The 11,428-nt window shown below is 40.6% G+C and overlaps 1 long non-coding RNA gene across 1 annotated transcript in view; it reads right to left on the reverse strand.

Annotated features, from left to right (window-relative positions):
* Positions 1 to 742: 742 nt before the first annotated feature.
* LOC129630784 (uncharacterized) overlaps positions 743 to 11,428 on the reverse strand; it is a 62,977-nt gene continuing 52,291 nt past the window's right edge. Inside the window, exons 5-7 of the long non-coding RNA XR_008703750.1 lie at positions 7,555 to 7,598; positions 6,073 to 6,240; positions 743 to 2,098 (exon numbers count right to left, since the gene is read on the reverse strand). This is a non-coding gene — a long non-coding RNA (uncharacterized LOC129630784). The remainder of the gene's footprint in view (positions 2,099 to 6,072; positions 6,241 to 7,554; positions 7,599 to 11,428) is intronic.

The following is an 11,428-nucleotide window of genomic DNA, read 5'->3' on the forward strand; positions in this document are numbered from 1 at the left end:
GCCCCAGCATAAAGAGGAAGGAAGCAGAGAAGGACAGGACAAAGGCGGGGAAGGGGGTGCACAAGTGTTGCCCTAGGTTTTATATAACATTGAATTCATTGCCAATATTTTCAACTCAGGTAGCTGCATATAAAAGCTCAAACTTGGCATCTCATAAATATTCAAAAGTTCTGGAAACACACGGAGCTGGCTGCAGTGTCCCTCTGGGCATGGTCTGCAGTCCCTTGCCACCAGTACTGGCTTGTCTCACCACCTTCACCTGTCCAGGCCCTGCAGTGGTGGGATAGCAGCCCTGGCCAACTTGGTCATACTTCCTGTCACAGTTCAGCCTTTGGGAAGAAGACTGGTATTTCTCCTCCTTCTCACTAAATGGTCAAAGATATGACTTAGAGTCTGAGAAAGTGGGAGTCATAAGCAGGCAAATGCCTCTGAAGGAAAGAGTTCATCATCTTCAAGAGAGCTCGGCTTCTTGCAACCTCATCATATCTCCAATGGAGAAGATAATGGTCAGAACATTCTGTCACAACTTTGGACTTCGCTAAAACCTTCTCCAATCACACCAGATATTGTCAGGCCAAGGAAACAAAGAAACTCTTCTTTGTGGAAGCAAAACAGGCCTTGCCATGAGAAGAATCTTGTTCATGTTTTTCTGATGGCAAATGTATTTGAATAAAGATCTTCTAAGATAAAATGAACAGCTTTAGAGTAAGTTTATCACTCACGAAGCTATCATAAGGTTTTTCATGGTATTTGGGAATTAATTTAACATTAATTTAACATTAAAACAAAGAATAGAGTCTGTAGAATAAATATGGTCTTTGAATAAGATAGCTAAAATTCTATATTAATATTCAAAAACATAAAATAATTGCATTCAAGCAATAGCTCAAAGACATTTTATCATAATTGTACACTCACAAAAAAATTATGAAGGAAAGATCTGGGAACCATTACAGCACTCTCAATATGAGGAAACTAAAAAAGTAATAGTCTTTAATTCAAACCCAACCAATCCAATGTGTAGATTAGTTATCCAATTACTGTGCAACCTCTGGGAGTTGTTAGAACCAAAGCCACATACTGCAAACCAACCAAATGCACAGCTAGCTGCCCCTCATTGGTTGTCATTAACCATCCTTGGAGATTCATATCCTTTCTTAAGAAGTCAACCAGAATTCCAAATCTCTACTATCTTATCATAGGCTACCTATGCATAAAGAATTTTTATCTTTGATATATTAGTTCCAGAAGATATCCAGAAACTCATTTTCAAGAGTGGTTTTTAAAAATTGCACTAAATAAAATTGATATTTTCCTTCAAATGTATCACATTTATAAATACAAGGCATGCAATTTCTGAGCAAAGATAACTATGCTTCATAGGATCAAACGGAAGCCCTTATTTAAAAATAAACAATTTGAACCAGTAAAATTTTCCTTATTCATCCATCCATCCAGGTATTTATTAAGCACCTCCTAGCTAGATCACTGCAAGTGGTATTGGAGTTGCAAAAATGGCTCCAACAAAATTCCATGGAAGCTGAGGATGATGCGAACATAAAAAACTAGTTTATACATGGCAAAATTACTAAATATGGCCTCAGAATTCTTTTGATTGTAAGTGACACAACCCCACTCAAATCAGTGTAGCCATAAAAGGGAATTTACTGGGTCGTATAAATGAATCATTGGGTATAGGGTTCAAGGAAGCCAGATCCAGGAGATCAAGCATTATCATCAGAAATCAGTCTGCATCTCTCCACTCTGCTTTCCTGTGTTGGCCTCATTCTCAGATAGCCTGTTTCTACATGGTAGATTTCTACAGGTCATGTCTACATTAGCCTTAGTGCAATCTAAGAAGAAAAATTTTCTCTTACCCTGTGCTTATAGCAAATATCCCAGAATTTGCTTGCTCTGACTTGATCTTGTTGAATTACGAAAAACCATCCATCCCCAAATCCATAGCCATTTGGAGCAGGAGCCAGAAGTTGGGGGGGAGCAGATTCTGATTGCTCAGGATTAGTCCATGGAGCTTGGGTGAAGAAGATCTCAGATGCATCCAAACTTCATAGGCTGAACTTGAAGGAAGGACAATCCCCTGAGAAACAGTCATGGTACTGTTATCTCAGTAAAGAGAAATGAATAACAGACAAGTAAACATAACAGTTGCTTCTTATAAACGTTCTAAGAAAATGCAATTAATCTACAGTCACTATCTAGAGGAGATAGAAGTGTTATAACAAGTGCAGTGATTTGCACATACTGGGAAATGTACAAAGAAAATGGAGAAAAACTAAGGAGGAAGATGCTCAACCCCTTGGTTTGAGTTCAGCTTTTTTGGATCCTCTACTTTCTGATAAATCATGGTACTTAAAGAACCACCTGTTTAAGTACCTAACCACCAACTAAGAATCTAGGTACTTTATATCCTCATTTGTTATTAACTCATTCAATAAATACGCCTTTAGTTATTTCTCTGTGCTGAGTGCTTATCTATGCAGTGTTAGAGTAATGAAAAAAAAGCACACAAAAAAATCTGTCCTTATGAAACATAGTTCAGTCAGTGAATACAGACAATAAGTAGAAAATTAATATGTAATATACCAGACATCATATGATGGTAACTACTTTGAGAAAAACAAGGCAGAGAATGAGGGAAAGGTGAGATTAAAGTAAAGTAAACATGAGGAAAGCCACAATGCTACAGTAAAGTTCTTAAAAAGATGTGAAGATGAGTGAGTCACAGATATCCAAAAGGAAAACAATCCAGGCATAGTAAAAAGCCAGTGTAAAGGCCCTGAGGCATGAATGTGCCCAGAATCTTTAAGAAGACTGTTGTGTCATGGCAGAGAGGAGAGAGTAGTAGGTAAGATGAGAATGAAAGCAAAGATGCAGAATGTGTATGACCTTAGATGCTATAAAGACTTTGGCTTTTATGTGATGGATGGGAAGCAACTGGGTGTGCTGAACAGAAGTAAGTGAAGTCACTCGGTCGTGTCCAACTCTTTGCAACCATTGTAGCCTAACAGACTCCTCCGTCCATGGGATTTTCCAGGCAAGAATACTGGAGTGGGTTGTCATTTCCTTCTTCAGGAGATCTTCCCAACCCAGGGATTGAACCCAGGTCTCCCGCACTATAGGCAGATGCTTTACCATCTGAGCCAACAGGAAGGAGGTCATAATATTACTTTCATTTAAAAATAATCACTCTGTAATTAACTACAAAGGGAAAGGGATGAAACAGGGAAACCAGTTAGTAAACTTATGCAATAATTTAGGTTAAAGATGATATGGCAACTAGGAAACTTTGATTAAATGTTGAAGGTATAGTGATAAGATTTGCTAAAAAAAAAAAAACTGTATTGGGGATACTTTCAAAAAAAGTAGCCAAGGATGACACTGAAAATTTTGACCTCAGGAAACGGAAGGATGGAGTTGTACCAACTATAATGGGGAAGATTGTGGAAGGTAGGAGTTCTGTTTTGAACAACTTGAGTTTGAGATGATGGTTACACACTTACATAAACATGGAGAGTAGACAACTGGATATAAAATTCTACAATTCAGAGGAGAAGTCTAAAAGGGAAATGACAGTTGGGAACTTGTCATTGTGTGGGTGTTTAAATCCATGAGAAAATATAGTCACTAAGGAGGAAAGGTGTCAATAAAAGAAAGAATATGTACAAAGAACCCTCATGCAGACACTGCAACTTTAGCAATCAAGACAATAAGGAGGTGATTCAACAAGATAGAGGAGGAGTAGGTAGATGAGGAGTACTTCTCTCCAGGGATCATCAAGAATACATCTTCAGATGCAAAGAATCTCACGGAGCAACAGCTGAGAGTGGGCAAGAGTCCCTGAACACAGGAAAGGAATACATAGATCCAAGAAAAACCAGGCAGGATGAAGGAAGGAAGGGAAAAAGTGGAGGGGAGTGAGTGGGACTGGACCAGCACACAGGGAGGTGGAGGAACTGAAGTAGGGGTGAGATTCCCACATTGGAGCAGTAGTTTGGGACAGAGGGGAGACATGTGAGGCTATTGGAGAGTGAAGCAGCTGATCTGTGATGGTCTGAAGGGAGTAAGAACCACACAGACAATCCATACCACAGGCCTACGTATGCCGCAGGGATTCTGGTCCTCCAGTGCATGCGGTGGCTAGGAGCTGAAGTGCAGGGATTGGAGAACAGTCCCAGGGTGAGGACTGCTATTGTCAGCAGGGAGGCAGCCTGAGGGGATGAGAGAGAGGAGATCACGGGGAGGAGTGCCCTTGGGGGCAATCTGGGTACTCAAGGAAGCTGGGCGACACTGCTGAGTCCCACACGGAAGGTGGGGTCATCGCTATAGCCTCTCTCTCCCACATGCCAGCGCTGGCAGCTGATCAATAGAGAGCTCCCCCAGAGAGGGTGGGCCTTGGAGTGCCTAATGCACCAAGCAATAGAGAAGCACCCCACCTAGGGGGACCCTTTGAGCACCTGGCTTGCCAAGTAATAGAGAAGGATCCCAGCCAAGAGGGCCCTTGGAGAGACTGCTGCATCTAGCAAAAGAGAAGGATTCCAGGGGGTGGAGGAGGGTGGCGGGCGGAGGGTGTTGGAGTGCCTACTGCACCAAACTAAAGAGGACCAGCCAGGCAATCTCTTTGAATGAGAGCTTCCAGAGGCTAGAAAAATGTTCTAAGAGAGTCTCCAGTCAGCTTCCCTGTGATCAAGCAGATGTGCTATCACCATGCCTGGCCTTCACTGGGGAAGGGTTGCCAGAAGCTAGGAAAAAACCCTACTAGCACCATATCAATGCTCAAAATTCTCCAAGCCAGGCTTCAGCAATATATGAACCGTGAACTTCCAGATGTTTAAGCTGGTTTTAGAAAAGGCAGGGGAACCAGAGATCAAATTGCCAACATCCACTGGATCATGGAAAAAGCAAGAGAGTTCCAGAAAAACATCTATTTCTGCTTTATTGACTATGCCAAAGCCCTTGACTGTGTGGATCACAATAAACTGTGGAAAATTCTGAAAGAGATGGGAATACCAGACCACCTGACCTGCCTCTTGAGAAATTTGTATGCAGGTCAGGAAGCAACAGTTAGAACTGGACATGGAACAACAGACGGGTTCCAAATAGGAAAAGGAGTACATCAAGGCTGTATATTGTCACCCTGCTTATTTAACTTATATGCAGAGTACATCATGAGAAACACTGGGCTGGAAGAAGCACAAGCTGGAATCAGGATTCCTGAGAGAAATATCAATAACCTCAGATATGCAGATGATACCACCCTTATGGCAGAAAGTGAAGAAGAACTAAAGAGCCTCTTGATGAAGGTGAAAGAGGAGACTGAAAAAGTTGGCTTAAAGCTCAACATTCAGAAAACTAAGATCATAGCATCCATTCCCACACTTCATGGTAAATAGATGGGGAAACAGTGGCTGACTTTATTTTGGGGGGCTCCAAAATCACTGCAGATGGTGACTTAAGCCATGAAATTAAAAGACACTTACTCCTTGGAAGGAAAGTTATGACCAACCTAGAAAGCATATTAAAAAGCAGAGATGCTACTTTGCCAACAAAGTCCATCTAGTCAAGGCTGTGGTTTTTCCAGTAGTCATGTATGAATGTGAGAGTTGGACTATAAAGAAAGCTGAGCACCAAAGAACCGAGGCTTTTGAACTGTGGTGTTGGAGAAGACTCTTGAGGGTCCCTTGGACTGCAAGGAGATCCAACCAGTCCATCCTAAAGGAGATCAGTCCTGGGTGTTCATTGGAGGGACTGATGTTGAAGCTGAAACTCCAATACTTTGGCCACCTGATGCAAAGAACTGACTCACTGGAAAAGACCCTGATGCTAGGAAAGATTGAGGGCAGGTAGAGAAGGGGACAACAGAGGACGGGATGGTTAGATGGCATCACTGACTCAATGGACATGAGTTTGGCCGGACTCTGGGAGTTGGTGATGGACAGGGAGGCCTGGCGTGCTGCAGTCTATGGGGTCGCAAAGAGTCGGACACAACTGAGCAACTAAACTGAACTGAGCACCATATCCCCTGAGCCTGTGGCCACTGGCTCCTCTGTGTACCTTGCGCTGCTGTGGTCCCCATGATCCAAGCTGCTGTGCCAGCTGCATGCCTGGTCCTCACTGAAGCAGACCCAAGTCCTCCAGGGCAGCCTTAGGAGCAAACTCCTGTGGATCACCCATATGCAGAGGTGGAGATAAAACCACAATCGAGCTCCAGGGGCATGGCGGCTAAGGAAGAGGATTGAAAACATTTCCACCTTTCCATACAAGCTGCAGATTAAATCCACATAATCAACTAGGTAGACTCTGTGTCTACGGAAAACATAAAAGGACAGTGAGTATTCACACAAAAGAAAAAGACCTAGCTCTGGCAACCATGAACACTGGAGGCAAGTACCTGAAGGAGTTGGGCCAGATTGGAGTCTGAGCTGCCCCTACAGTGGGTCCAGAGAACAGTCTAGTACTGGAGGGCCTCCTAGGGAGGCAAAGGTGGAACTACATTCTTTAAACATTTTTCTCCTTTTTTCCCTTTTCCCCCTTTTTTTCCTTCTTTCTTTTTCCCCCCATTTTCCACTCTGTTTCTTTCCTTTTGCCTATTGTTTTCATGTTCTTTCTTTGTTACTCCTTTCATTGTTATTTTTGTACCTGCTTTCTCCATTTTCAAAGTTTCTTATTTTTAAATATATTCATTTGTTTCCAATTGTATAGTTTTGATTGCTCTCTCCTTTTTTTGACTCCAGTTTTTCTCCTTTTTTCCCTCTTTTTTATTTCTTTCTTTTTCTTTGTAATTGTGCAAGTTTCCTTGGTTGCTCTTGGCTATTGACTGTTGCCTGCACCATCAGCTGCAGGGTTTTTTTCTTCTATAATGTGAGGCCTGTGAAGTCTTGATGCCACAGTAAGGGGTTGAACCTGAAACCTTGAGGTGGTAGACCTGAGCCCAGGACTGTGTAACATCAGGGAAATCCCAGCCTCATGGAATATTAGTCTATGCAAACTCTTCCAAAGGCTTCCATTTCAACACTTCCATTTCAAGACAAAGACCTACCCAAAGACCAGAAAGCTCCAGTGCTGGATGCCTCATGCCAAATCATTAGCAAAACAAAGACACAACACTGCCGATGGCAGAAAGGCTGCCCAAAGCCATACCAAGCCTATAGATACCCCAAAACACACTACTGGGCATGGCACAGCTCTCCACGGAGGCAAAATCCAGCTCCAGCCACCATAGCAAAATCACAAGTCCCCCCCAACCAGGAAACCTTCACAATGTACTGATCCAATCCCATACACAGGGGGCAGACTCCATAATTAAGAGGAACTATGATACTCTAGTCTGCAGAAAGGAGATTTCAAACACAGTAGATTAAACAAAATGAAAAGACAAAGAAACATGTTTCAGATGAAGAAACATAGCAAAAACCCACAAGATCAAACAAATAAATGGGAAATAAGATGTCTATGTGAAAAAGAATTCAGAGTAATGATAGTAAAGATGATCCAAAATCTTAGGGGAAAAATGGAGGCACAAAGCTATTTACTTACTGGAGGTCCAGATCAAGAAGATGCAAGAAATGTTTAACAAGGACCTAGAAGAATTAAAGAATAAACAATCAGCAATCAACAGCATAATAGCTAAGATTAAAAATACATTAGAGAGAACCAATAGCAGACTATTTGAGGCAGAAGAATGGATAAGTGACAGAATGGTGGAAATAACTTAAAACATGTATAATATCATAAAAAAATAAAATAAAGATATAGTATCAAAAAAAGAAAAGAAAAAGCAATTAAAAGAAATGAGGATAGTCTCAGAGATCTCTGGGACAATAAGGATACCCACACTAGAATTATATGGGTCAACGAAGAAGAAAAAAAGAAAGAGTATGAGAAAATATTTGAGGAGATTATAGTTGAAAACGTCACTAACATGGTAAAGAAAATAACCACCCAAATCAAGGAATCCCAGAGAGTACCATATAAGATAAACCCAAGGAGAAACATACCAAGACACATATTAATCTAACAAAAATTAGACATAAAGAACAAATATTAAAAGTGGCAAGGGGAAAGCAACGAATAACACACAAGGGGATCCCAATAAGGTTAACAGCTGATCTTTCAACAGAAACTCTGCAGCCCAGAAGGAAGAGGCAGGATATACTTAAATTGATGAAGGGGAAAAAAAAGAAAACTCTGCAAACAGGATTACTCTATCCAGCAAGGACCTCATTCAGATTTAAAGGAAAAATCAAAAGCTCTACAAACAAAAGTTAGGAGAATTCACACCAACAAAGGAGCTTTACAACAAATGCTAAAGGACTTCCTCTAGAGAAGAAACACAAGAGAAAGAAAAGACCTACAAAAACAAACCTGAAACAGTAAAGTAAGTGGTAATAAGATACATATCAATAATTATCCTAAATGTAAATGGACTACATGTTCCAACCAAAAGAAACAGACTGACAAAACCAAAACCCCTATATATGTGTTGTCTACAAGAGACCCACCTCAGACCTAGTGACACACACAGATTGAAAGTGAGGGGCTGGAAAAAGATAGTCCATGCAAACGGAAACCAAAAGTAAGCTGGAGTATTAATACTCATATCAGATAAAACAGACTTTAAAGAGACAAGGAAGGGCACTACAGAATTATCAAGGGCTGTAGTTTTCTCTGTTTGAGGCATCTTTGTCTGGTTTTGGTATCAGGGTGATGGTGGCCTCATAGAATGAATTTGGAAGTTTTCTTGCTTTGCAATTTTCTGAAAGAGTGAGCAGGATAGGTGTTAGCTCTTCTCTAAATTTTTGGTAAAATTCACCTGTGAGGCCATCTATCTGGTCCTGGGCTTTTATTGGTTGGAAGATTTTTTATTACAGTTTCTATTTTCATGCTTATGATTGTGCTATTCAAATTTTCTATTTCTTCCTGATTCAGTTTTGGAAGGTAATACTTTTCTGAGAATTTGTCCATTTCTTCCACTGTTTTATTGGTGTATAGTTGCTCATAGTAGTCTCAGGATGATTTGTATTTCTGTGCTGTCCACTGTAATTTCTCCATTTTCATTTCTCATTTTTTTGATTTGAGTCATCTTTCTTTTATTCTTGTTGAGTCTGGCTAACACTTTGTTTATTTTGTTTATCTTCTCAAAGAACCAGCTTTTAGTTTTGTTGATATTTGCTATTGTCTCCTTCACTTATTTTTCACTTATTTCTGCTCTGATTTTTATGACTTCTTTCCTTCTACTAACTGGAGGTTTTTGGTTCTTCTTTTTCCAGTTGCTTTAGGTATAAAGTTAGGCTGCTTATTTGGTATTTCTCTTATTTCTTGAGGTAGGCTTGTATTGCTATGAACTTCCCTCTTAGCACTGCTTTTACTGAGTCTCATAGGTTTGGGCTTGTCATGTTTTCATTAGCATTTGTTTCTATGTATATTTTGGTTTCCTTTTTGATTTCTTCAGTGATCTGTTGGTTATTCAGAAGTGTGTTGTTCAGCCTCCATATGTTTGTGTTTTTTATAGTTTTCTTCCTGTAGTTGATGTTTGATCTTACAGCACTGTGATCAGAGAAGATGCTTGAAATGATTTCAATTTTTAAAAATTTAGCAAGGTTAGATTTGTGGCCCAGTATGTGATCCATCCTGGAGAATGTTCCATATGCACTTGAGAAAAAGGTGAAATTCATGTTTTGGGGTGAAATAACCTGTAGATATCAATTAGGTCTAACTGGTCCAATATTGCAAACAGGACAAGTGAGATGAACATTGATCATTGACAATTTAGTCATCATCATATGAGTCATTAGCAGTCTTAGTATAGTTATGGGACAAGAGAAAAACTGAAAACAGAACACGTCAATGACTCTTCTATAGAATTTTTCTGTTATATCAGGTACCTAGAAATGTAATCTGCTGGTTCACCATCTCCCCATCCCCCAACAAAAAAACTTAATTTATTGTCTTAAGTGATGAAAGAACCAGACTCTGTTTGAGTCATCCTCTGCCCAGCATTTTTCAGAAAGGATAAAAATCACAAAGTGATAGCTGAAATAATTGAGACCAAAGTATTTCCAACTAACCTCAGATATTTTACATGCATTGTTTTTATGCCATAAATCATAAGTTCCCTACGTCATCCTTGATGTCAACACAAAAATCGACACATTTATTTATTCTTTCTTCTCTTTTCAATAATATTTGTTAAGATTTTCAGTTCCAGAAATAGTAGAATATTCTCACATATAGCAATTGTAAACTCTGGAAAAATTATGAAGTATGGCTGCTTGAGGGAACTGGGAAGCAGCCAGGCAGGCAGGAGCTGGATGGGACTTCTTCTTTGAAATAACAGCACACAGAGAATGAGAGCCGTAGTCATATCACTTTGCCAGGGAGGTACAAGCTGAAAGCTGTGGTCATATTGACTTAATATGTCAAAGAAGGAGTTTGAAACTGCCAGAGTGGCTGGAAATTGAAGGCGGAAGTCCTTTAAAAGAAGAAACTACAGAGAAGGTGAGTCCCCAGTTCTATCTACAAATGCTTCTCAATAGAGAGGCTGCTGCTGCTAAGTCGCTTCAGTCATGTCCAGCTCTTTGCGACTCTATGGACTGTAGCCCACCAGACTCCTCTGTCCATGGGGTTCTCCAGGCAAGAATACTGGAGTGGATTGCCATGCCCTCCTCCAGGGGATCTTCCTGACCCAAGGACTGAGCCTCTATTTCTGAAGTCTCCTGCACTGGCAGGCACTTTCTTTACCACTAGTGCCACCTGGGAAGCCCTCGATATAGAGGAGGTTATATATAAAGTCCCCTCTGATTCTTGGCTTATCTCTAAACTGTATATAAATAATAACTCCAGGAAGCACAAGAAGAAAAGAGCAGCTGGAAAGCTAAAAGACCGACCTGATATATCAGCTCCTATTCAGTGCATGGGAGATAGAGTTTGTATCCCAGAAAGTTAGAAGGGGTCAGTAAAAACCTCAGCAATTCCACTGAAACCCTAGAAGGACTACACCTTAGGAGTTAAGAGTCTTCCCAGGGTTAAGGGTGTGTGCTTGGTCTAGAGGCAAAACAACAGACGTGCCCTAACAAAACCTAAGACCAAGCCTCCAATAACTCAAGTGGGTCTGCCAGTAATTGAACTGCCTGACAGAACAAAACCTAACAGTCTTCAGAGAAAGTTAACAATTCAGAGTCTCTACAACATATCATTTACAATGAGTGCCCAAAAGGCCCTCAGCTGGGGAAACTGAATTCCATGCACCAATCCTCTCCAGCTCTCTATGGAAGGAAGTACATGAAATGTACTTTTCCCCTGTACTTTTTCACATTTCCCCTGAAATGTGTCTTTCTCAGTAAAAATCAACCCTCCTGGCAAAACTTTACATTACAAAGGAGGAAGCACAGGATTATATAGTCAAGCTATA

This window comes from Bubalus kerabau, chromosome 17 (genome assembly GCF_029407905.1).
Source record: "Bubalus kerabau isolate K-KA32 ecotype Philippines breed swamp buffalo chromosome 17, PCC_UOA_SB_1v2, whole genome shotgun sequence".
NCBI classification, from domain to species: Eukaryota; Metazoa; Chordata; class Mammalia; order Artiodactyla; family Bovidae; genus Bubalus; species Bubalus kerabau.